Source organism: Marmota monax, unplaced genomic scaffold (assembly GCF_021218885.2).
Source record: "Marmota monax isolate L192 unplaced genomic scaffold, Marmota_monax_Labrador192_F-V1.1 WCK01_AAM20220418_F8-fsc00149, whole genome shotgun sequence".
NCBI lineage: Eukaryota > Metazoa > Chordata > Mammalia > Rodentia > Sciuridae > Marmota > Marmota monax.
Window position 1 is genome coordinate 1,813,392 of NW_026693170.1, and position 24,331 is coordinate 1,837,722.

The 24,331-nt window shown below is 48.1% G+C and overlaps 1 protein-coding gene across 2 annotated transcripts in view; it reads left to right on the forward strand.

Moving 5' to 3' along the window:
* Positions 1-24,331, forward strand: part of Opa3 (outer mitochondrial membrane lipid metabolism regulator OPA3) — a 53,538-nt gene that overhangs the window by 857 nt on the left and 28,350 nt on the right. The gene's annotated exons all lie outside the window — the stretch shown is intronic.

The window sequence follows — 24,331 nt, forward strand, 5'->3', positions numbered from 1 at the left end:
TCCATTCATTCAGTATACAGATCGACAGGTCTTTTGCTAGGCACTAGGAGATACATGTCAGCATCAGCCCAGAGTGGTCAGGGAGCAGGGAGCACTTGAGTTCATTGGACCCAAGGGCTAGAGGGGAGCTGCCTGAGCTGAGTTAGAAGGGTGTTTGAGCAAATGCCCAAAATATAAGCAACTTTAAAAAGATGATCTATGTGTCATAGGCCGATGGGGGCATAAAATAAGAGACTTTAATGTAAGTTACTGTGTTCGGGAACCAGCATTTCACCAAATATTTACCCATTACTTCATTTAGGTGGTATTTTATGATCATCTATTCTGTTCCAGAACTTGTGCTGACAGAGCTTGAAACAGCAGGGTCCAGGTGGACATGGTGGCACACACCTGTAATCCTAGAGACTCTGGAGGCCAAGGCAGGAGAATCCAGTTCGAGGCCAGCCTCAGCAATTTAGCAAGGCCTTAAATAATTTAATGAGACCCTCTCTCAAAAAAAAAAAAAAAAAAACCCGCAGGGTCCCAGATGGTCACAGTTACTATCTTCAAGGAACTCTGGGTCCAGTGGAGACCGACAGACCCATCCTCCAACAGTGACAACCCAGATGAGCCAAGCTGGAATGGGGGAATCTCCTTATGTACAGACCTGGCATGAGGTTCAGTGAGGGCTTCTTGGGAGAGGAAATATCTGTACTGAGACTTGAGGATTGAGGAGAGTTGCACCAGACAACACAAAGGCGTGGTGGTGGTGGGTTGTAGTCCCTTGTTGAGGCCAAGGGTAGAGCGTGTGCCAAGGCCAAATGGTTAAGAGGACCCTTTTTCCTCCTATAAGGTCGAGAATTCTTTTTTTTTATATAATTATTATTTTTTAATACTTTTAATTTATTTATTTATTGTTATGTGGTACTGAGGATCAAACCAGGGTCTCGTATGTGCTAGGCAAGTGCTCTACTGCTGAGCCAGAACCCCAGCCCAAGGTTGAGAATTCTTGATCCTTTGGTGTTTGATGGAGCCTCTGTCAGGGCTGCAGGTCTTAGAATGGAAAAAAATGTTAGGTCCCATAGTTACCAGAATGCTTTCATCTCATCTATCCCATTTGACCCTCACAACTAATTTGTCCTAATGTCGGGAAGCAGAGAGGACTTCCTCCATTGTATGAAGGAAAAGCCGAAGCCTGGTGGGGGGCCAGAAGTGAATGCTGAGCTCATACAGGAGGCTTGTACCAGAGGCAGGAGTTGGACTCTGGACTCCCACACCTCATCTGTTTCCTGCCACTGCCTTTCTTCCAAATACTATGACATGTCTTGCATTGTGGTTTAGAAAATGACTTCTGGAGTCAAACTGACATGGATTAGAATCCTGGTCCCACCCCTTCTCAGGCTGGTGCCTTTGGGCAAGTCATTGAATTCCTCTGATCCTGTTTCTTCTTCTGTATGAAGGATATTGTATAATAGCAACATTTGTTGGGCAGTTACTTTATTTCAGGCTGAGTGCTACCAAGCACTTATGGGATTAAATCCTCACAGATCATTATGTAGTACATACTAGAATCATTCTCATTTTATGTACATACTAATATATAATATATTATATATATATATATAAAATATATACTTTTTAATGTGTATGCTGGGCATTGAACCCAGAGGTGCTTAACCACAGAGCCACATCCCAGCCCTTTTTATTTTTTATTTTGAGTCAGGGTCTTGGTAAATTGCTTAAGGCCTCACTGAGTTGCTGAGGCTAGCTCTGACCTTGTAATTGTCCTCCTCCTCCCAAGTCACTGGAATTATAGGCATATGCTATCATGCCCAGCTATATATGCTTTTATGTTATGAATAATATTGTGTTATTGTGAGAATTCATGAGTAAATGTTAAGTCAGTGTTTGGCACCAAGTCAGGGCTGTTGTGTATGTTAGAGACGTAACAGAGAGGAAAAGAACTGGGTTTGATCCTCATCACCACATAAAAATAAATAAATAAAATAAAGATGTCCATCTACAACTAAAACAAATTTTTTTAATTAGTTGTTCAAAACATTACAAAGCTCTTGACATATCATATTTCATACATTTGATTCAAGTGGATTATGAACTCCCATTTTTACCCCGAATACAGATTGCAGAATCACATCGGTTATAAAACAAATTTTTAAAAAATAATATTGATAGCAATATTACTTAATATGTAGGTCTTTGGTTGTTCCCAAAGTTCCCTTTTTAACAATCGTTTATTTTTATTCTTAATTTTAATCCAGGGTCTGCTCAGGGATCATGTACTACATTTGATTATCATGCCCTTTTCATATCCTTTAATCTACAATAGTTGGGCAGTCCAGCCCACTACTTGTCTTTGTAAATAATATTTTTATGGTACTAGTGATTGAACTTAGGGGCGCTTAATCACTGAGCTACATCCCCACCCCTTTTTATTTGAGGCAGAGTCTCGCTAAGTTGTTGCCTCAGCCTCCTAAACCACTGGGATTACAGGCATGGCATGTGCCCCCATGCCAGCTATAAATACATTTTAAGTGGTAACACTGGCAGGTCTGTTTGTTTCCATATTTGTTTGGCTTATGTAGGAGTTATGGGAGCTTCCCTTCTCTCCCTCCATGGTTTGATAATTGAGCCTCTGAAAGACCCATAGACGATTAACAGAAGGTATTGGCATAAAATTGATCTGGCACTGGGGTGCAGCTCAGTGGTAAGGCATGTCCTTAGCTTGCTCAAGGGCCTGGGTTCTATCTCCAGCACCAAAACCAAACCAAACCTATTATAATGCACTGGACATCACATGAAAAATAAGTAAATTCTTATGAAGCTGGTGAAATCAAAATCCTTTCCATAAGAGAGGGCAGGCGAGCTTGAGGGCAGTCCAGGAAGAGCAAGTGCATGTGGAAACTCAGATGAGTAGGTGATGGCCTGCCGTGAACCTCGGAGCTCCTCGCCTGGCTGCTGTACCTGGAGCATCTGCCTTCGGTCAGATGGAGGAGACTCGAGAACCCCTCCTAGCCTCTGCTGCTCCTCCTGCTCTAAGCCATCAGCGCACCAGTGTGGTGTATTTTGAGATGTTAGGTCCTGGCCGCCGTCATCCACGATGCTAAGCTGTTTATCCTCTGGCCCTTTACAGAGGCAGTTTGCTGACCCTGCTCTAGAACGTATCGATGCCCTTGTGTTTCATGACATTGACGCCTGGAGCCAGTAGTCCGTTAGTGTGCCACTGTGGAGGTTCCTAAGTGCTTCCCCTAATGGTACTCGACTGTGTGTCTTTGGCAGGAGTACCATGGGTGATGGCATATCCTGAGGCCAGCCTGGGTGGAGAGTGGGCTGGTGTTTGTCTGTCCCGTCATTTGTGGAGGTAACTTGGATCCCTTAGTTACAGTGTTAACAGTGAGGGGAGCCCTTCCTCTTCCTCTTTGGGGGAGCGGCCAGTAGAGGGGTTGGGTGGTGGAGCTGGCAGGATGTCCTGGGGTGGTGGGAGAGGGCAGACTGCAGGGCCACTGGACAGAAAGGAGCCAGAGCTCGATTTGGGTCAGGACCAGTGGAGATGATACTGGACACTGGAGTGCCCTGGCTGATTGTAGTCACACCTTTTAATTATGTCCTTGTCATCTTCACACTGCAGATTGCCCTTTGCTCAGATCTCTGGCCAGGGCAGTAGCAGAGTTGGAATTTTCCAGAGTCAGTGGCCGCTGTGTGTTCTGGGTCACACCCCACTCTGGACATGACCAGCACATCCAGTGCCTGCCTTTGGCTGAGGTTGCCTTGACTCCACAGGGTAGGCCTGATGGTCTTCTCCTGCTCAGGCTAGAGCCGTGGCACTGGCTGACTGAGCTAAACCAGGAAGCGCAGAAGCAGGAGCCGCGCTGCTGCGAGGCAGAGATTTCCACCTGCATTTTCTGGGGTGCTGAGGATGGAGCCAGGGCCTCCTAGGGAAGCACTACTCTGAGCCGCACCCCAGCCCCAGATTTTACTAAACCGAGAACTCCTGGCAGAGGAGTTAAAGAGGTTGCTGGAGGCCAAGCTGGTGGTGGGGGATGTGAAGCACCCTCGTGATGTCTCCAGGGAAACTGGGTTGTCTCTGGACAGTGAGAAACGTCCAGGTCGTTTCTACTTATTCCTCTAGAGTGCACCAGTCATCTGTCCATTTAACACACACACTAGGCAGAACAGTGGTCCCCCAAAGATGACGGTCCCTCATATCTGCCTTAGTCAACTTTTCGTCTATAATGAAATACCTGAGGCAGGCCAGGGAAGGGAGGGGAACCAACCCTCTTGGAGCAAAAGAAAGCAGGGAAAAGAGCCACGAAGGGGACTGAGCACCAGAGCCATGGATACCTGGGGGACATTTCCAGCTTCACATGGCCTGTGGAGAGGGACCCAGGCTGTGAGGAAGGTGGGCAGGAGCCTCCTCTGCACACCCGGTGCACCCCAGGCGTAGCTCCAGACAGTGGAGGTTGACCCTCAATGGAGAATTTCTCCCGTGGGCTCAGCCTGAATTCTCTTGAAGGCCCTGGAATAGCAAGTTGGGAAGGAACCCAGGTTCGCTGTGCCCTGAGTGCCTGCGGTCCCATAAGTGCCACCCCGCCAGCTCACAATGAAAAAATATGTGCCATATCCAAAAGCAGGCACCATGAGCGAGTGGGAAGAAACCACATGCGGGTGAAGAGCTGCAAACATGGTGGATCACAGAATTGTCAGATGTGGAGCTTAAACATTTACATTTATACATTTAAAAAAATAAAAGAGATAATAAAACTCAGGTTAAATAAAAAATTCCCAAATTCCCAAGGAGTTAGAAAGAGAGCCTCATAGGACTTTTAGAAATGACAAAACACAGATCAGGGGCTGGGGTTGTGGCTCAGCAGTAGAGCACTTGCCTGGCATGTGCAAAACCCTGGGTTCAATCCTCAGCACCATATAATTATAAATAAATAAAATAAAGGTAATGTGTCCAGGGCTGGGGTTGTGACTCAGCAGTAGAGCGCTTGCCTAGCATGTGCAAGGCCCTGGGTTGGATCCTCAGCACCACATAAAAATAAACAAAATAAAGGTATTGTGTACAACTAAGAAAATAAATATTTTTTTTAAAAAAAGGTATTGTGTCCAACTGTAACTAAAAAAATAAAATATTAAAAAATAACATAGCTCAGTAGGAAGGGCTAGCACCCCAGCCCTTCCTACTGAGCTATGTAGTACAGCACTTGCTTAGCATGCACAGATCCTGAGTTCCATCCCTTGCACATGCACACACACACACCTTGCAGAGAGGAAGGACTGGACACTAGAGTAAACATGGCTGCCAAGAGGGTGGGTGAACCAAAGAGACATGATCTGAAGGAAAAAAGTGGCTTTTGATACATACCTCTATCCCAGTGACTTGGGAGGCTGAGGCATGAGGATCACGAGTTGGAGGTCAGCCTCAGCAACTTAGCAAGACCCTATTTCAAAATAAAGAATAACAAGGGCCAGGGATGTAGCTCAGTGGTAAAACACCCATGGCTTCAATCCCCAGTACCAAAAAAAAAGTGGCTTTGTGGTCTGCTTTCCTGAGATGCACAGGAGAACACCTGTAGGTCCTGACTGTGGCTGGATGTTTTTATTTTTAACAGTCTCCAGACTGGACTCTCACATGGGCCAGTGTTTGAAGATCATTTCTGTACTCTATTTATAATCTCCAGAATGTCGTATCAGTTCTGTTGTGTGCGCGCGTGCGCGCACACACACACACACACACACACACTTAGAAGGAATGACACTAACAGTATTTTTAAATAAATATTTTATTTATTTATGACCCCCACCATATTTTTGCTCATTTGAAAAAAATTTTCCTATTCAGACTTTGATAAATGAATTTGGAAACACGTGGTGGATTACAGCTGTCACAGCTGGCAAAGACAAAGTACTAGAAATATGCTGCCTTTTCTCTTTTTTCTTGGCCACTGGGGTCAAACCCTGGATGCTCTACCCCTGACCAGCTATGTCCACACTCCTTTTAGTTTTTTATTTTGAGACAGGGTCTCCCTGAGTTGCCAAGGCTGGTCTTGAACTTGTGACCTCCTGCCTCAGCCTCCTGAGCAACAGGGATTACAGGCGTGTGCTCTTGCGCATTTTTCAGTCCCACTTTTTTTTTTTTTAATGTGGTGCTGGGTATTGAACCTCAGTCCTACTTTTTATTATGCAGAGGTATTTGTTGGAATTTGCTCATGCACTTGATATTAAATCTTCAGTCAGTGGTGTTTGAACAGAAGTGTTTGTTTATTTATTTATTTATATTAAAAGATATTTATTCTTAAGTTTTAGGCGGACACTATATCTTACATTTATGTGGTGCTGAGGATTGAACCCAGTGTCTCGTGCATGCTAGGTGAGCACTCTACCTCTGAGCCACAGCCCTAGCCCTTTATTTTATTTTTTTTAATATATGACAGCAGAATGCATTTCAATTCATATTACATATATACAGCACAATTTTTCATGTCTCTGGTTGTACACAAAGCATATATATAACACATTTTTTTTTATCCATTCATCTACTGAAGGGCATCTAGGTTGCTTCCACAGTTTAGCTATTGTGAATTGTGCTGCTATAAACATTGATGTGGCTGGGTCCCTGTAGTATGCTGTTTTTAAGTCCTTTGGGTATAGACTGAGGAGAGGGATAGCTGGGTCGAATGTTACTTCCGTTCTCAGTTTTCCGAGGAATCTCCATAGTGCTTTCCTTATTGGCAGCACCAATTTGCAGTCCCACCAGCAACGTATGAGTGTGCCTTTTCCCCCACATCTTTGCCAACACTTATTATTGTTTGAATTCTTTTTTTTTTTAGTTTTTAGTTTTAGGTGGACACAGTATCTTTATTTTTATGTGGTGCTGAGAATCGAACCCTGTGCCTCACGCATGCTAGGCAAGCACACTACCACTTGAGCCACATCCCCAGCCCCTGTTTGTATTCTTAATAGCTCTCATTCTGACTACTTAGTTTTGATTTGCATTTCTCTAATTGCTAGAGATGTTGAACATTTTTTCATATAAATCATCTTCTGAGAAGTTTCTGTTCAGTTCCTTGGCCCATTTATTGATTGGGTTATTTGTTTGTTTTTGTTTCTTTTTTTTTTTTTTTTTTTTTTGGTGTTAAGATTTTTGAGTTCTTTATCTACCCTAGAGATTATAGAGATTAGTGCTCTATCTGATGTGCATGTGTAAAAATTTGCTGCCATTCTGTAGGCTCTCTGTTTACCTCACTCTTGCTTTTGCTGAGAAGAAATTTTTTAGTTTGCATCCATCCCATTTATTGATTCTTGATTTTAATTCTTGAATTCTAGGAGCCTTATTAAGGAAGTTGGGGCCTAATCCGACATGATGTAGATTAGGGCCTACTTTTTCTTCTATTAGGTGCAGGGTCTCTGGTTTAATTCCTAGGTCCTTGATCCACTTTGAGTTGAGTTTTGTGCGAGGTGAGAGATAGAGGTTTAATTTCATTTTGTGGCATATGAACTTCCAGTTTTGAGCAGCAGTGTTTTTAAGAAGCCCCTTGTTTATGTGAGAGATGGTCAATTAGCAACCTGAGAATATCTGAGACTCTGCTTGCCTGGGCTGCAAGCAATACTCTGAACAGAAGAGGGCGCCCATCTCAACCTTTCAGCCACTGGGGCAAGCACTCTGGGGATGGCACTTGCCGGCTGAGAAGCTGCGGAGGCCACCTGTGTAGTTGACCTTGGTATATCTCCATATGCATTTGTTTTGATCTGCAGTTAATTGAAAACCCAGTTGGCAATTTTTTTTTGGTGGAGATTGAACCCAGGGGTGCATTACCGCTGAGCTATATCCCAATCTTTTAAAACAAAATTTAATTTTTTTTTAAACTTTAAGATGATCTCACCAAATTCTTCAGACTGGCCTTGAACTTGCAGTCCTCAGCCTCCCAGGTAATTTGAAGTCCAGGTGTGCACCTCAGTCCTGACTCCATCAAATCTTAGACCTCAAGCCAAAGCTGTCCCTGGTTTTGCAGTAAGCTCTGTTGTGGGATGGAGGTCAGCATCAAGGGAGGAAGATTGTGTGGGGAGGGACGCCTAGGTGAGAGAGCCCTCAAGCAGAAGTCATTTTCCTGAAGCCCCAAGATCCTCCCCTCACATGCCACCCTTGCTGTGGGGAGGTCATTGATGGGGTATTGGCTACACTCTGAGGGAGGCGGAGGGTGGAGCTAATGAGACAGTAGAGCAGTAGGTCGTGGTGCTGGTAATGGGAAGCACCGGGTTCTCAAGTTTTCACATGTACTAAGTTATTCCCACTGCAGCCCACGAGTAGATCACCGCCATCCCCACTTCCTTCCAGAGGAAGCCACTAGTTGGGCTGCTGAGTAGCCTGCCCGAGGGCACACAGGTGGTGCTAGTGGCACGAGGATTCCAGGCCAGGTAGTCTGGCCCTTTTACATAGGTAGCCAGGGTAGGTAGCACAGCCAGGACTTGGACCCAGGACTCCTTGAACTACTGAGCACACTCTGCCCTTGGCCTCTGTTAGCTGCTTCCTCTGAGCCTGAGTCCCAGGTTGTCTTCTCTACAAAGCTGAGCTGGCCTCTCCAGGTCTGGGCGAGTAGAAGCATGGCTTGTGTGTGTCCACGCTAAGCTGTTAAGAGCCTGTATAATTCAGGCACTGTACACACCTGTATTCGGTCACTGTTGTGTGCCAGGAGCTGTTCTTGGCGGTATGGCCGAGTCAGTGATCACCAGAACACAGAAGTCCCTGCTCTCATGGAGCTCCCGTTGACGGTGTTAATTACCTGCCCAGCAGTCCCAGGGCCACAGAGGGAGATGCCACTGCCCAGCATTGCTGTCCAGTTCCTAGGCTGTTCTCGGTGGCCCAACCTGGCCTGCAGCCCTACCCTTCCTCCAATCACGTGGCCCAGAGAATATAGCACTTCAGTTGATCAGACTGGTGGCTGGAGTTAGCTCCTCCTGAGTGCCTTGGACCAAGAGTGGGGAGATGGCATCCCCCAGATGCTTGGCAGGCAGACCAGTCATGTCCATGGTGATGGTGCACCAGTGTTCCTGCTGCCTCCCGATGGAGGGTGGAATGGAGGGACTGGGCCAGGTCCGCAGGAGCAGGCTGTCACCATGCGTTGTGACCACACCTCTGTTAACTCCTGGGACGATCTGAGGGTGATTTTCTAGCTGGCTAGAGCCCATTCAGGGACCTGCAACTGACTCAAAGCTGTGTTTATCCGGATGATAACATATTAACCCATAATAACAGCTCTCATTTAATATGCGGTCCATTATCTCAACAAATGATCTTAGCCATCTTATTAGGGAGTATATGATCATCCTGGTTTTATGATTGAGGAAATACCTCAGAGGGAGAGGCAACTTCCAGGAAGAAACACTAGATAAGATATCAAGTCCCACCGACTCCCAGCCTCTTCCACTTATGTTTCATTATTAATATTTTATTTTTGTATGTATATTCTTTGTTGAGATACAATACCTATCTAATGCAAAATGAAGATCTAAAATGCAGTCTGAGGGGCCAGAGTTGTGGCTCAGTGGGCAGAGCGCTTGCCTAGCATGCATGAGGCACTGAGTTCGATCCCTGGCACCACATAAAATACACAAATAAAATAAAGGTATTGTGTCCATCTACAACTAAAAAAAAACCACATAAATAAATAAATTAATTAAATAAAATGCAGTCTAAGTACTGATAAGTGCATATACTCATGCAATCAGAATCCAAGATTTAAAACATTTCCATTAAACATTACTCCAGAAAGTTCCCTCCTCCCTGCCTGGCACCCTGTCTGACCTCTGACTGTCCGTTAGTTCTGCCTGTTGTTATGCTTCATATAAATGGTATCACACAATGTGGAATTAATGTCTGATCTTGGTTCCCATGATTATTTTGAGCTATTTGTTTCTTCATGCATCAGTAGTTCATTTGTTGCTGTTACCTGTGCTCTTTATGATCTAACATGTGCACATGCCGCGTTTTGTTTAATCACTGTCCTGAGTGTGGAGATTTGGATTGTTTCCTTTTTTTTTTTTGGTTATTATAAATAAAGATCCTGGTGAATATTCATAAATAAAGATCCTGGTGAATATTCGTGTACAAGCCTTCTTTTTTTTTTTTTTTTTTTTTGTGCTGAGGATTGAGCCCAGGGCCTTGTTCATGCCAGGCAGGCACTCTACCAGCTGAACTATGTCCCCAGCCCCTCATGTACAAGCCTTCTTACAGAAGTTTTCATTTCTCTTGGGAGAAATTGCCTAGGAATACAGTTTCTGTGTTTAAATGGTAAGAGTATGTTTAATTCTATACAAAATTCCCAAAAGTGGGTCACAGTGGTACTAACTTGTGAGGCTGAAGCAGGAGGATCGCCAGTTTGAGGCCAGCTGCAGCCGTTTAGGGAGACCTGTCTCAAATACAAAATAAAAAGGATGGGGGCGGGCGTGGAGCTCAGGGGTAATGTGCCCTGGGTTCAGTAACCAATCCTGGGGATAAAAAAAAAAAAAGAGAGAAACTATCAAAGGTGTGCCTTGGGACTCCAGTGTTCCACACCCAGGCATGATTTCATGTTTCCACAATTTAATTTTAGCCATTCTGGTTGGTGTAAAATGGCAACTTACTTGCTTTTCTTTGATGAGTGGAGATACTGAGTACTTCTTCATGAGGTAATAAGCATCTGCAGCTCCTAAGGAGCAGGAATTGAGGAGCATCGTGGTGGGTGGCTCTGGCTCCCGGTCTCTCAACCCAGAGGCTGCCTGGCTCTAGGCCCATTTCCAAGAGAGTCCTGCACACGGTGGCTCATAGGAGATCCCCGCTTTCTCTCCGGCTGTTGGCACAGGGCTCCACTGCTCCCAGGGACCTCTCCTTGGGGTTACTGGGGACCCAGCAGCTGGCTTCCCCCAAAGAGTGAGCGATCCAGTAGTGAGTGACAAACCCAGGAGGCCCGTCTTCACAGCCTGGCCTTGGAAGTGACTTGTGACCACTTCTGACAGTTGGTGCAGAGAGGCAGGGCCTGTAGGGGCTGTGAATTCCAGGGCCGGGGCTGTGGGCCGCCAGGCAGCTCTGACACCACCACAAACTAGAATCCTTACTTTATCTTTAGAATATCTAGCCAATCCTGTATTCTTAGATGAGCCCTATTTGGCTTGGTAAGTTACTTTTTTTAGCATATTGCTGTCTTTGATTTGCTAATACTTTCCCTAAAGATTTTTATATCTGTGGTTTAGTGTCTTGTCTGAAGTTTTATTTTTGGTTTGTCCTTATCAGGTTTTTGTTTGTTTCTTTTTGGGGTGCTGGAAGTTAAACTCGGGGGCTCACACGCGCCATTGCTCTCCCGGAGCTGCACCCCCTCCATCAGGTGTCAGTCAGGATTTGGTTGACTTCACAAGACAAGTTGATAAAATGCTCCCTCACCCTTTATTTTCTGCCAGATTTCGTGTAAAATTGGGATTATATTTTCCTTAAATATTTGATATAAATATCCACCCAGGCTTGTACTTTTTTCAGAGAAGTTTTTTTTAATTGTTTTTTATTTTTAAACAATACCTTTGTTTTATTTATTTTTATGTGGCACTGAGGATCGAACCCAGGGCCCTGCACACCCTAGGCAAGAGCTCTACTGATGAGCCACAACCCCAGGCCCAGAGAAGATTTTTAGCAATAAATTAAATTTCCTTAGTGGTTTAGGGCCATTCTGATCTTCTGGTTCTTCTTGTTTGGTTTTCATAAATTTTGATTTTGAAGCTTCATACCATTTCATATGTTACTCGATTTTGCTGAGGCTGGCTTTGAACTCATGATTCTCCTGTCTCAGCCTCTCGAGCTGCTGAGATTATAGGCGTGCGCCACCAGGCCCGGCACCCCCAGGTAGCTTTTTAGTTTTTATTTTGAGACAGGGTCTTGCTAAATTGCTGAGGCTGACCTCAAACTTGTGATCCTCCTGCCTTAGCCTCCTGAACTGCTGGGATTATAAATGTGTCACCACACCCAGCCTCTCTGCCACATTTCTGTTTGCTACTGAAAGGCTCAGGGGTCACTCCAGGAAAACGGGGCTAACTGGACTGCACGAAATAACCACACAAGAGACACAAATACCTTTTTCTTTGGGGTCGCTGTGACGGCTCCTCTGACCTTAAGGGTCCGCAGGAAGAGAGAGAGAGGGAGCACGTGCTGACCCCTTTTATTGAGGAGAAGCTATTCAAATGAGGCAAGGGGTCAGGTTTCAGGGGGCTGAGTCCACTGATGTCCACTGTCAGCAGGTTGACTGACACCTGGGTAGGCCACACCCAAGGGCACAATAAGAGAAGGGGACACACACAAGGCACTTCCATGGAACATTCTATCCTAAACAGGGCAAGGGGTAATATTACAAAGGAACAGGTGAGCATAGCTCCACCCACAGGGCTGTAGCAAGACACACCCATGCACGGGACACCGACCCAAGAAGGGTGGGGAAAGCTCTGCCACATTTCTGTGACTGAGCGCCTCAGCACCCAGCTGGGGAGTGTGACTCAGTCAAATGCAAGGTTGGTCTCCCACACCTCTTGTCATTTCTTTATTGACCTATGGATTATTTAGAAGCATGTTGTCTAATTTTAAAATATGGAGGCCTTTTTTTTTTTTTTCCCATGGTGCTGGGGATTGAACCCAGGGCCTTGTGCATGCAAGGCAAACACTGTACCAACTGAGCTAGAGCCCAGCCTTGAAGGCCTCTCTAGAGTTCTTATTGTCATCAATTAATTTAACTACATCATGGTCAATAAATGATGCCTGTAGCAGAAACGTCCGTACGGGATGGTGTGGAAGGGAACATGATGAGAGTACCTGTTCCCCAGCCCTGGCTGCTGGTCTAGTTCCTGCCTTTCTGCTTTGTTCATTAAGAAGTGGTTTGTGGGGGCTGGGGTTGTGGCTCAGCGGTAGAGCGCTCGCCTAGCATGCCCAGGGCCCTGGGTTCGATCCTCAGCACCACATAAAAAACTAAATGTTTGGAATAAATGTATTGTGTTCAACTGCAACTAAAAAAAATAAAATATTAAAAAAAAAAAAGAAGTGGTTTGTGAATGCTGATCTTATGTCCCCAGTGCTGGGGACACAGCTATTTTAAAAAGAGACCAGGTTCCTATTGCTTTTTTGGAGTTAAGACTCTCCTGCTAGGAGACATAAAACAAACAAGATAAGAAAGTAGCGTATGTGGCACTGGGTGTGGTGGCACATGCCTGTAATCCCAGCAGCTCTGAAGGTGGAGGCAAGTTCAAAGCCAGTCTCAGCAACTTAGTGAGGCAGTGACATGCTATCTCAAAAAATAAAAAAGGTCTGGGGATGTGGCTCAGTGGTTAAGTGTCCCTGGATTCAATCCCTGGTATAAAAAAGAAAAAGGAAAGTTGCATATATATAAGTATATGTGTATGTGTGTATATAAATACATACACATATGTATATCTATGTACACATATATACAAATACAAATACATGTACATACACACACACACACATATTAGTTGTAGATGGACACAATACCTTTATTTTATTAACTTGTTTGTATGTGGTGCTGAAGATGGAGCCCAGTGCCTCACGTCTAGGCAAGCGCTCCACTGAGCCCCAGCCCCAGCCCTGGAAAGTCACACATGTTAGGTGGTAATAAGCACCAAGGAGGGGCTGGGATTGTGGCTCAGCGGTAGAGCGCTCCCCTAGCACAGGCGGGACTCAGGTTCCATCCTCAGCACCACATAAAAATAAAGGCATTGTGTTGTGTCTATCTTCACCTAAAAAATAAATATTAAAAAAAAATAAGTACCAAGGAAAAGATGATGCTGGGAAGAAGCGTTCAGTGCCGTGGGGGCAGGCGTTTGCTGGAGCAAGCTGGGCGTAGGGTGCTGTCTGAGGAGATCAGCATTTGATTAGAGACTGGAGTAAAGTGGGAAAGTGTGGTTCTTTGGAGAAGGGCAGTCAGGGACAGCCAGACGAGAGGCTGCTGTGGCTGGGCATGGGCGGAGGGGAGGAGAGTAAGGAGCCTGAGGTTGGAAAGGGAGCTGCCAACCTAAAGACCACACCCAACCACCTTCCAGAGGTGTTTTCTGTGTAATCAAGCATGGTGACATGGGACCGTTTGACTCACACACATGGTAGTACGCCACTCCCCTGTTTTGGACCCTGTGCTTTGGTCTAGTGGGCACCTTGAATTCCCATGTGCATCCTGTTCAGAGCTCCCACTTTTGTTCACAGCAGCTGGCGTGTCCTGGGTGCACCAGGCCCCTGCTGGTGGGCACTGAGGTGGGTTCTGGCCTTGCAAGCCCAGGAAATGCTGCCCTGGGCCTGCCGGCCCGCAGGGCACTTGGCAGGCAGCTGCCTGTGCTCCCTGCCCCAGGAGTTTTCAGGGGTCTTTTCCTGATCTCCACTTCACCTGACTCGCCAAGGAATCTTGTAGGTTTCCCTCCCTTCCCTTCCAGTGGAATAGAAATTATAGGGGGAAAAGTTTAAAAAGAAAGTCAAGGGGCTGGGGCTGGGGCTCAGCGGTGGAGTGCTCGCCCAGCACATGCAAGGCCCTGGGTTCGATCCTCAGCACCACATAAAAGTAAATAAATAAAATAAAGGTATTGTGTCCAACTACAACTAAAAGATAATTTTTTTTTTAATTAAAATCAGCCCTTGGTCCCTCTCTGGTCATACGGTAGCACATAGTTTGAAATATTGATGGCAGGAATGCCATCCCCAGCCCACCTGGTTAAGGCCTGTATTTCTGGTGAAAATGTACTTTTTATGTTAATAATTGTGCATGAAATTGTGCAGTGTAGATGGGCATGGTGGCACACTCCTGTCACCCCGCCAACTCAGGAACCTAACGCGAGAGGATCAGCCTTAGCAGCTCAGCAAGACCCTCACCAACTTAGTGAGACCCTGACTCAAAATAAAATTTCAAAAAATTTTAAAAGGCTGGGGGATGTAGCTTAGTGGTAAAACCCCCCTGGGATAAGTCCCCAGTACCACCCCTTAAAAAAATTGTGTTCCGGGCTGGGGATGTGGCTCAAGCGGTAGCGCGCTCGCCTGGCGTGCGTGCGGCCCGGGTTCGATCCTCAGCACCACATACAAACAAAGATGTTGTGTCCGCCGAAAACTAAAAAAAAATAAATATTAAAAATTCTAAAAAAAAAAAAAAAAAAAAAAAAAAAAAAAAAAAAAAAAATTGTGTTCCATGGTGTTTGGGTCAGTGGTATATTATAATAATAATTCAATCAGATTAAAATTTTAACTATGAAAATTTGTCTTTGATTTATAAAAACATTTTTGTTCAGAGAAATATGATAGGACACTGAGCATAAAAATATTCTGCATGAGGGTAGGGTTTTGTAGAGAAAGCAGAATGTGGGTTGAACTTCAAAGAGAGCAAGGAACTGTGCACACCCTCTTAGAGGGAGTTGATGTATTTTTAAATGGCTTTCAAGGGGGAAAGAGGAGAGGCCTCCATCTTCCTGAAGAGGGGTGCGCCGTCCAGAGCTGCTGGCATGTCCTTGGCTCATATCTTTGCCATCCCAGCCCGGGACTGGTTTGGACTGAGGCTCACAGCTGAGCAGAACCCTTCTCTGAACCTCAGTGGGAAGTGTGGTTTTGCCTAGCAACCTGAGCCAGGTCACGTCAGAACAGACTCATGACCTCTGTATACTGGCCACAGCCCCAGACAGGTCGCCTTTCAGTGTGCCACTTGCCCCTCAGCTGTTCCTGGAGTTCCTGGTCACGCCTGCAGTCTCTGGTCGGCTCAGGATGGGTCCCGGGCTTAGCTCCTTTCTCAAAGCAGGGGTGTCCCTGGCTCAGCGTACACCTTGGAGGCCCGGGTCTCAGCCTCCTGCTGGCGGTTACTTTCGGTCTCATGCTTCCAGCTCGGAGCCTGCACAGACTCAGTCCCCTTCAGTCTGGACCCCTGGTCCCTTTGTCCTCGTGGCTCTGGCTTTTTTATACCCTGCATGCGCCCCACAGGTTAAACAAACCACAATCCTGGGTACCTGAGTGGCTCACTTATTTTGAAAAAAGTGTTAGTTATTTTTTTTTAAAGCCCCAAGTTCACATGGATTAACGTTCAAGTGTATTTAGGGAGCCAGGTACAGTGGTGCACGCCTGTAATCCCAGTGGCTCAGGAGGCTGAGGCAGGAGGGTCCTGAGTTCAAAACCAGCTTCAGCAACTTAGCAAGGCCCTAAGCAACTCAGTGAGACCCTGTCTTTAAATAAAATATAAAAAATGCCTGGGGATGTGGCTCAGTGGTTAAGCACCCCTGGGTTCTACACCAATACCAAAAAAAATATATATATATATAGAGAGAGAGATTATGTAGGGAAGAATCTCTCCCACCTGTGACCCTTGGCACCCTGTTCCCCTCCAGGAGGCAGCCATTGTTATTTTGTGTATTTTTCCAGAAAAACAAAAATGAAAAACAGAGCACAAACCTTGTACTTCAATCAGATGCTGATGTGTGCTGCTTCCTTTCTCCAGGACCATAGCAGACCATGTGCACGGTTCTCTGGGTGACAGTTCTCGGGGTGGCGTTGACACGTGATCCCGTGAGATCCTCAGCAAGCACTCAGAGCAGCTTCTCTGCTCTTTAGTTCAGCGGCTCCCAGCAACCCTGTCGTTCTATAGACTGAGGGTGGTCTGGTGGGGGCTGGCCCCGCCTTTTACTGCTGTGTATTTGGAGAAGGATTCACTGGCCAGCGAGGCCATCTGCAGGAACTCCCGGGAGCAGAGGCACCGCCTGCAGGTGTGGAGGGATCTCCACTTGCACTGGGGCTGGAGGGAGACCCCTTTCCTCATGGTCTAGCCACCTGGGGGCTGGTGCTTGAGTTTAATCTTTTTACTTGCAACCAACTTTAGACTTACAGAAAAATTACAAAAATAGTACAGAGAGTTCCTGCAGACCTTTCACCCGGCTTCCTTGATGGCAATGCCTGTAACCTCATACAATGAGAGGATCCAGGAAGTTGGCACTGGCACGTCACCATTAGCCTAAGTGTACATCGTTTGGGGATTCACCGTGTTCCCACTGATACCATTTGCTGTTGAGGAGCCTGTCCAGGGACAAGAGTTTGCATTTAGTTGTCTTTCCTCAACTTGAATCAGCTGATGCTTGTATTTATTTATTTATTTATTGGTCTTTCATGACATTGACCCTTGACTGGTTCATTATTTTATAGAAGGTCTTTCAATTTGAGTTTGTCTGATATTTTCTTATAGTTGGAAAGAGATTCTGCATTTTTGCAAGAAGACCACAGTGCCTGGTCCTTCTCGGGTCACATGACATCACCATGTCTCACTACTGGGGCTCTTGACCTTGATCCCTTGGTTAAGGTGGTGTCTGCTGGGTCTATCCATTGGAAAGTCACTGTCTTTCTCTTTGTTAATAAAAGTCTTGAGGAAGACACTTTGAGACAATACAGATAGCCTGTGTTGCCCAATAATTTTAGTTTCCATGCCTGGATCTTGTCTGAACAGTTATAATTGTAATATTTGCCCAAGATTCATTTTCTCTTTCCTTCTACATCCATATTTCTTTTTTTTTTTAAAGAGAGAGGTGAGAGAGAGAGATAGAGAGAGAGAGAATTTTTGATATTTATTTTTTTTAGTTTTCGGCGGACACAACATCTTTGTTTGTATGTGGTGCTGAGGATCGAACCCCGGCCGCACGAATGCCAGGCGAGCGCGCTACCACTTGAGCCACATCCCCAGCCCCCATATTTCTTTTATTAAATATTTTTTAGTTGCCAGTGGATATTTCACTTTATTTATTTATTTATTTATTTATGTGGTGCTGAGGATCGAACCCAGGGCCTCTCACATGCCAGGCAAGTGCTCTACCACTGAGCCACAACTCCAGCCCATACATACATTTATTTTCTTTCTTTTTTTAAAAAAAATATTTTTTTAGTTGTAGTTGGACACAATATCTTTATTTTATTTATTTATTTTTATGTGGTGCTGAGGATCGAACCCAGGGCCTCGCACTGCTCTACCGCTGAGCCCCAGCCCCAGCCCCATACATATTTCTTTTCTTTCTTTTTTTTTTTCCTGTGGTCCTGGAGATTGAGTCCAGGCCTCCTGTCTTCTCCCTCTCCCCGTGACAGCTTTCTATTTTGAGATTTAGTGGCCCCAGCCCGGGCCTAATTGTAACAGCAGCAGTGGCTGCCCATCCCCTGTGTAACCTTCAGACAGAGTAGGTGACAGTCTCGTTGATCACACAGCAACCCGGTGGAAAAGGGCAGTGTTGAGCCCATTTTATAAAGGAGGAAACTGAGGCTTAGAGTCGGAGCGTTGTGGGGACTCCAGCCTGGGAGGCCCTGGCTTCCTGGCTTCATGTCACAGGATTACCAGCAGCTTACCTTGAAGGAGCCCAAGCAGTGCTTCCCACCTTGACCTCAGGCTGCACCCGGGGACACAGAGACCCAGTGATGCCAGAAGGTCGTGTGTGGGGGAGTGGAATGGGGATCCACCCCGGGCCCTTGCACATACGAGGCAAGTACTCTACTACTGAGCTACACCCCTAGCACTTTTTATTTTGTATTTTAAGACAGGGTCACCCTAAGTTGCTGAGGCTGGCCTTGAACTTGTGATCCTCCTGCCTCAGCCTCCCTAGTCGCTGGGATTAGTCGTATACCACCGCGGCTCTGAGGCTCCTTTTCTTGAGCCCTTGCCTAGTGTTGCCGCCAGTCCTGCCTCTGTTCCCAGAGAGGAAGACCTTCCTTTGGGCTGGGAATTGAGCCAAACAAGACAGCCCCGTGAGCTCCCCTGCCACATCAAGGGCCTCCCTCCACAGGTAGCCATAGAAATCCCTCCTCACCTATGGGCTCCAGCTCTTTAAAAAAAAAAAAAGGCCGAGGAGCTGGGCACAGGAGTGTCCACCTATAATCCCAGCCACGTGGGAGGCTGAGGTGAGAGGATTGTGAGTTCAAGGCCAGCTCGAGCAATATAGTAAGACCCTATCAAAATTCTAAAAATTTTAAAAACAAGAAGACAGGGGGGCTGGGGCTGGGGCTCAGTGGTAGAGCGCTTGCCTAGCATGTGTGTGGCACTGGGTTTGAGCCTCAGCGCCACATAAAAATAAATAAGTATACAATTTGATTTTTTTTTAAGAAGTAGACAGGAATTTTCTGTTCAACATTTTATTTGAAAATTTTCAAATGCAGCAACCTGGGAAGGGTTTTACATGGAGTACAGTCATGTATGTGCTCGCCCTGCCCATATCTGATCATTGGTCCATCCATTAAATTAGGCAGCCAGGAGCAGTGACCCACGCCTGTAATCCCAGTAGCTTAGGAGGCTGAGGCAGGAGGATCACGATTTGAAAACCAACCTCAGCAACTTAGCAAGGCCCTGAGCAACTTGGCAAGACCCTGTCTTGAGATAGGTAAAAAGGGTGAGGTGTGGCCCAGTGGTTAAGTGACCCCCCCCCCTTTCAATCCCAGGAGCAAAAAACAAACAAAGTGAATTAGGCAGAAGGTGATTTATTTAATGCAACAAATAAGGCCACAAAGTTCCTGGAAAGGCTGGAACTGGCTCTGGTAGGACCTTGGGGGTGACCCGCAGGGGGCTGCTCCTCCGGGGCTGCTCAGTCAGCCTCATGCTGCCCGGAGGCCAAGCAGCTGTGACATTCCCATGTTGGTGACAGGACCCTAGAATTTGCCTTGGGAACGCCAGCGTCCCCAGCCCACACTTAGCAGCGCAGCCTGACAAGCTGCACTTGGGAGCCTGTGTGCCGCTTCTCCCCCAAGTCCCGGGACACGGGTCTCCTGCCACGCTCCCTCCATCCCAGGGCCTCGCTGCAGGCAGGCAGGACAGGGCCTCTCGCAGCCTCGCAGCCTCGCAGCCTCACAGGACAGGAGGGCCAGACTTGGGGTTCTGCCCACGAGGAGCTATCTGCTGCCCGCTTAGTGCTGCTCTCAACCACACTGTCATGGGGTCCCCGAGCACCCACCCTTCCTCCCACGGACCTGTGGCCTCCTAGGTGCGGGGAAGCCAGGAGACAGGCCTGCAGGTCAGGAGGCTTGCCAGGTGGGAGAAAGGACAGAGAGGCTCCTGGGTCACTGGGGGCTGAGCTCAGCAGCCGGGGCCTCTGGCACAGCAGTCCCCTCGCTCAATAAGATAAATGGCCCCTTCCCTCCAGCCCGCTTCTCGGGCCAGGTGGGCTTCGCAGGCCAGGAGGCCTGTTGGGGATGCAAATCAAGTCAAGATGGCACCTGGCAGTTTGCCAGGAGGAGTGGTTTGTGAAGCAACGCCAGCTAGCCATTAAGCTGATGAGGATTCCTTATTGGCTGACTGCTGTATCTGGATGATGTTAATTGAGTTAAGCTGTGTGTAATTAGTTGGGTATATGTGCCTCTGCTGTCTCGCAGAGGAGCGACTCCCGCTACCTTGGGTGCCCACTACTTTGAGTTCTCGCTCAGTTCCTGCTGAGTTCACTTGCAATAAAGCAGTTCCCGTTTCAACCTTCAAGTTGCTTGTCACCTCCCGGTTATTTGCCCAGCCGGACTGCGGCAGAGGCCGAAGCCTGGAAACATGAGGATGAGTGCCTGAGGCCGGGCTGTGGGAACCCGTGGCCCATAACGTAGATTCTTAGAAAGGGGGCCACCTGGTGAATCCCGAGTCTTCAAAGCAGAAGGCCTGGTGGGGCAGGGAGGCTGGCGGGTCGCCTCCCGGGGCCTAGAACTTCCGGCTGTACTTCCTGCAGTCCTCTAGCTCTGACTTGGTGGCATCCTTGGGGATGACCAGGAACTTATTGACTCTGGGCGAACAGCACCTCTGGGAGTCACGATGGTAGGGGTACCGCAGCCCACAGCAGCTCCACTTGCCGTCCTTGGGGTCCAGGGCCGCACTGCCACAGCGCCTCCAAGTCTCCAAGTAGATCACCTGCATGCTGCCTGGGGGCCAGAAGGGGCTCAGCCAGGGCCTGCCAGCCTCTGGCACCTCGCCTAGTTAAGCTGCTCTCTCTCCGGGAGCTGCCTCTACCCCCAGACTCTGCCCGCCACCTGGCCACACCTTCTCGTCCTCCTCCCTGGTTGACCTAGTCCTGCTTTATTCTCTTCCTTTTTTTATTTTTTTAATTTTCTGTGGCTTTATTGAGATGTAATTGATCACGATAAACTGCACATATTTCAGGAGTATGAAGCGTTTCAGTTTTTTTGGTGTTGGAGATGGAGCCCAGGGCCTTGCAAGCGCTTGAACATCGAGCTATACCCCAGCCCAAATTTAATAAATCTTGATGGACAGGTACACCCGTGAAACCACCACCCCACCCCAGCTGTCCCCATGCCTTTGTTATCTCAGCCCCTTCCTCCCCACTCCCCACCTGCACAGCCACAGGTCTTCTGGAGATTTGTTTGCATTTTTTAGAAACCTATACAACTGCCCTTACATAGTATATATTTTAAAAACACTTTCTTTAAAGAAATACTGGTCATCCCCAGACCTTATGGTGCCGTCCTTGCTCGTAATCCTAGCAACTTGGGAGGCTGAGGCAGGAGGATTGCAAGTTTGAGGCCAGCCTGGGCAACTTGGCGTGGCCCTAGCGACTTAGCAAGAACCTGTCTCAAAATAAAAAGGGCTGTGGATGTGGCTCAGTGGTAACATGCCTCTGGGTTCAGTCCCCAGAACCCAAAGAAAGAAATGCTGTTCAGGCTACACCAAGTTGATTTTTAATTTGTAATCATAGACCAGCAATTTTTAAAAACATGCTCAGAAGACTGTCCTACCCCGCAGCCACCTCACTCCATTGCTTCCCCTCAGAAGGCCCAGCCTTCCCACCACCTCACCCCTATATTCACCCTTGGATTCTTGCTTCCAGGAGGTCACAGTGGGCAGGAGCTGTCCCTTACAGCATGGCTGCAGCAGGAGGCCGAGGGCTGTGGAGGAGAACCAGTGCTGGGTGTGGGCTCCGCCCGACCCGGGGACCAAGGCGGGCCAGGTGGGAGGGGGCTGCTACCTGAGAAGACGAGGAGCCGGGTCCTCCAGCTGGCGCGGGCCCCGGGCTGCATCACTGCTGCTGCAGGCCTGCCTTGCGGGTTCCCAGGGCGGCACAGCCCCTGCCACAGCTCGGCTTCCTGAGCAGGTCCAGAGGCCCTCGGATTCCTATTTGGGTCTTTCCTGATTAGCCTCCCAGGAGCCTGTCACTCCTGTGGAGATTAGTCAGAGTGACCCCTCAGGGTCATGGGATACGGTCTGTACCACTTCCGTGCCTCCGTCCACCACAGGCCCCACCTCGTGTGTTCCTGTGCTTCTGCAGGCCAGCCCCCGGTGTGGCCGGTGCTCAAGGACACCCACCCAGTAACTGAGGGCAGAGTGGTCCTTGGCCTGGAAGCTGAAGGAAACTCCTTCCTGAATGAACCAGGTGTGGGGGGCCGGGCAGGGGGCTTCCTCCTGCGTCTGGATGGTTCCACAGATCACAGCTTCCTCTCTGGGAGGAGAGGTGATGGGTTTCTAGAATTGGGGCTGTGCTTCCAAAGATAGGCACTTAGCATTTTTTTCCCTTATTTTTGAAAATAGAAGAACAATTCACGAGCACTGTAGACACATTTTTTAAAACACAAATAAGGAAAAGGGACACTTCACCATCCCAGCATTCAGTGATCACCACAGTTACTTTGTGGCACTTCCATGAATTACTGTTTCATTCACCAAACCCTCTCTGAGTGCCCGCCTGGGCTTGGCTTTGTGCTGGACAGTGCTGAGGACACAGCAGTGACTGAGACCACGCTGTGTTGCCCTGTGATGGCTCCTCCCTAGACAGCCTAGACAGGCCAGGGCTGGTCCCGGAAGTCCAGGAGGCTGGGACAGTCCAGCTAGCAGAGGGCTTCCTGAGCTAGGGCCAAGGGCGCAGGTCTGAGAGGAAAGGTATTTTCAGCACCGAAAAGAGCCCTGGGGGTAGGAAATGCGTTCATCATAGGGACCCTCGGGTCACTTTAGGAAGGCTGATCCGTGGGTCATTTTAGGGACCTGGGATTCACTCTTGAGTCAATGTAAGCTATTGAAGGATTGTCCGCAGGACAGTACCTGGATCCTGGGTTCGTTTCAGTCTGGTGGCTCCAGGTGTGTGTGGGGGGGAGAGCTGGGGGCGGGGTGCTGGGGGGTCCAGGAGCGTGGGGAGGAGGATGAGCCTGGAGAGGCAGCCAGCCTCCTGGGGCTCGGATGAGTTTCAGAATGTGCAGTTAGGCAGCCAGTGGCGGCCCACACCTGCAGTCCCAGCAACTCGGGAGGCCAAGGCAGGAGGATCACAAGTTCCAGGCCAGCCTGGGCAAAACTAGTGAGACCCTGTCTCAATTTTTTAAAAAACAGATGGGAGAGGCAGGAGATTTAGCTCAGTGGTAAAGTGCCCTGCGTTCCACCCCCACTACAAAATAGATAAAAATCAAGTACTTGTATGGGGCATGAGATTCAAAAGGAAGAAATCCCACCACCCATCCTTCCCCGTTTCCCCTCGATTCCTTCCAGCCTCCGCAGGCACTGCTTCACCAGGTCTTTTTTGGCATTTGCCAAAGAAAAAGTTTCCATGTTTTATGACTTGCTGGCTTCCTGGGGTCGGGCTGGGTGCCCTGCTCTGCAGCGGCAGGCCCCCCTCCTGCAGGGTGCACAGCCACCTGGTGCAGCTGCTGTGTGGTGACGTCACTCCCACCATGGCTCCTCTGTGCTGAGCTATGCTGGTGAGGAATTCATTTCCTCCATTTGCAAAGAACCAGCCCTACTTGGGGAGGTGCCTGCCCAGTCTCTGAGGTCCCTAGACTCCTGAGGCCCCAGCACCCGGGGCAGGGGGAGATGTCCTGCCCCCTGTCTTAGCAACTTGCTTCCTGAGGAAGGAGTTACATTCCAGCCACCTAAAGGTCCCCATGCAGGAAAACGCCCACATGGTACAGTTGACTGTGGCCAGAAACTTGGCTGTCCTGGACTCTGGGTGGAGATGGCCTCCTTTCCCCTGGGCCTTCCTGGCACTCGCTGGTCAGCCACTGTGTTGTGACTAGAGTGTCCACGTTGCCCATGGCCTGGAGCCCTGGGGCTGGGAACATTGGAGCCAGGAGTTTGGGCTGTTGTTGATGCCCCTGGACGAGGGGGCAGCAGTAGAGTAAGAAGCCACTGTCCCCTGAGAAGTGCCAGTCACTGGGGCTGGGGCGGGGGAATCTCTGGTGAAGACAGAGGAGGGGCACCTGAGCAAGAGGGGTCTTCAGCCTAGAGGAACAGACATCTCCTGGCAGCAGGGGGTGACACATGGCATCTGTGCTGTGCCCCACCCAGGGCTGGGGACACTGTGACTGAATCAGGCCCAGGCCCTGACTTCATGGGCCTCACAGTCCAATAGGGGAGACAGACCT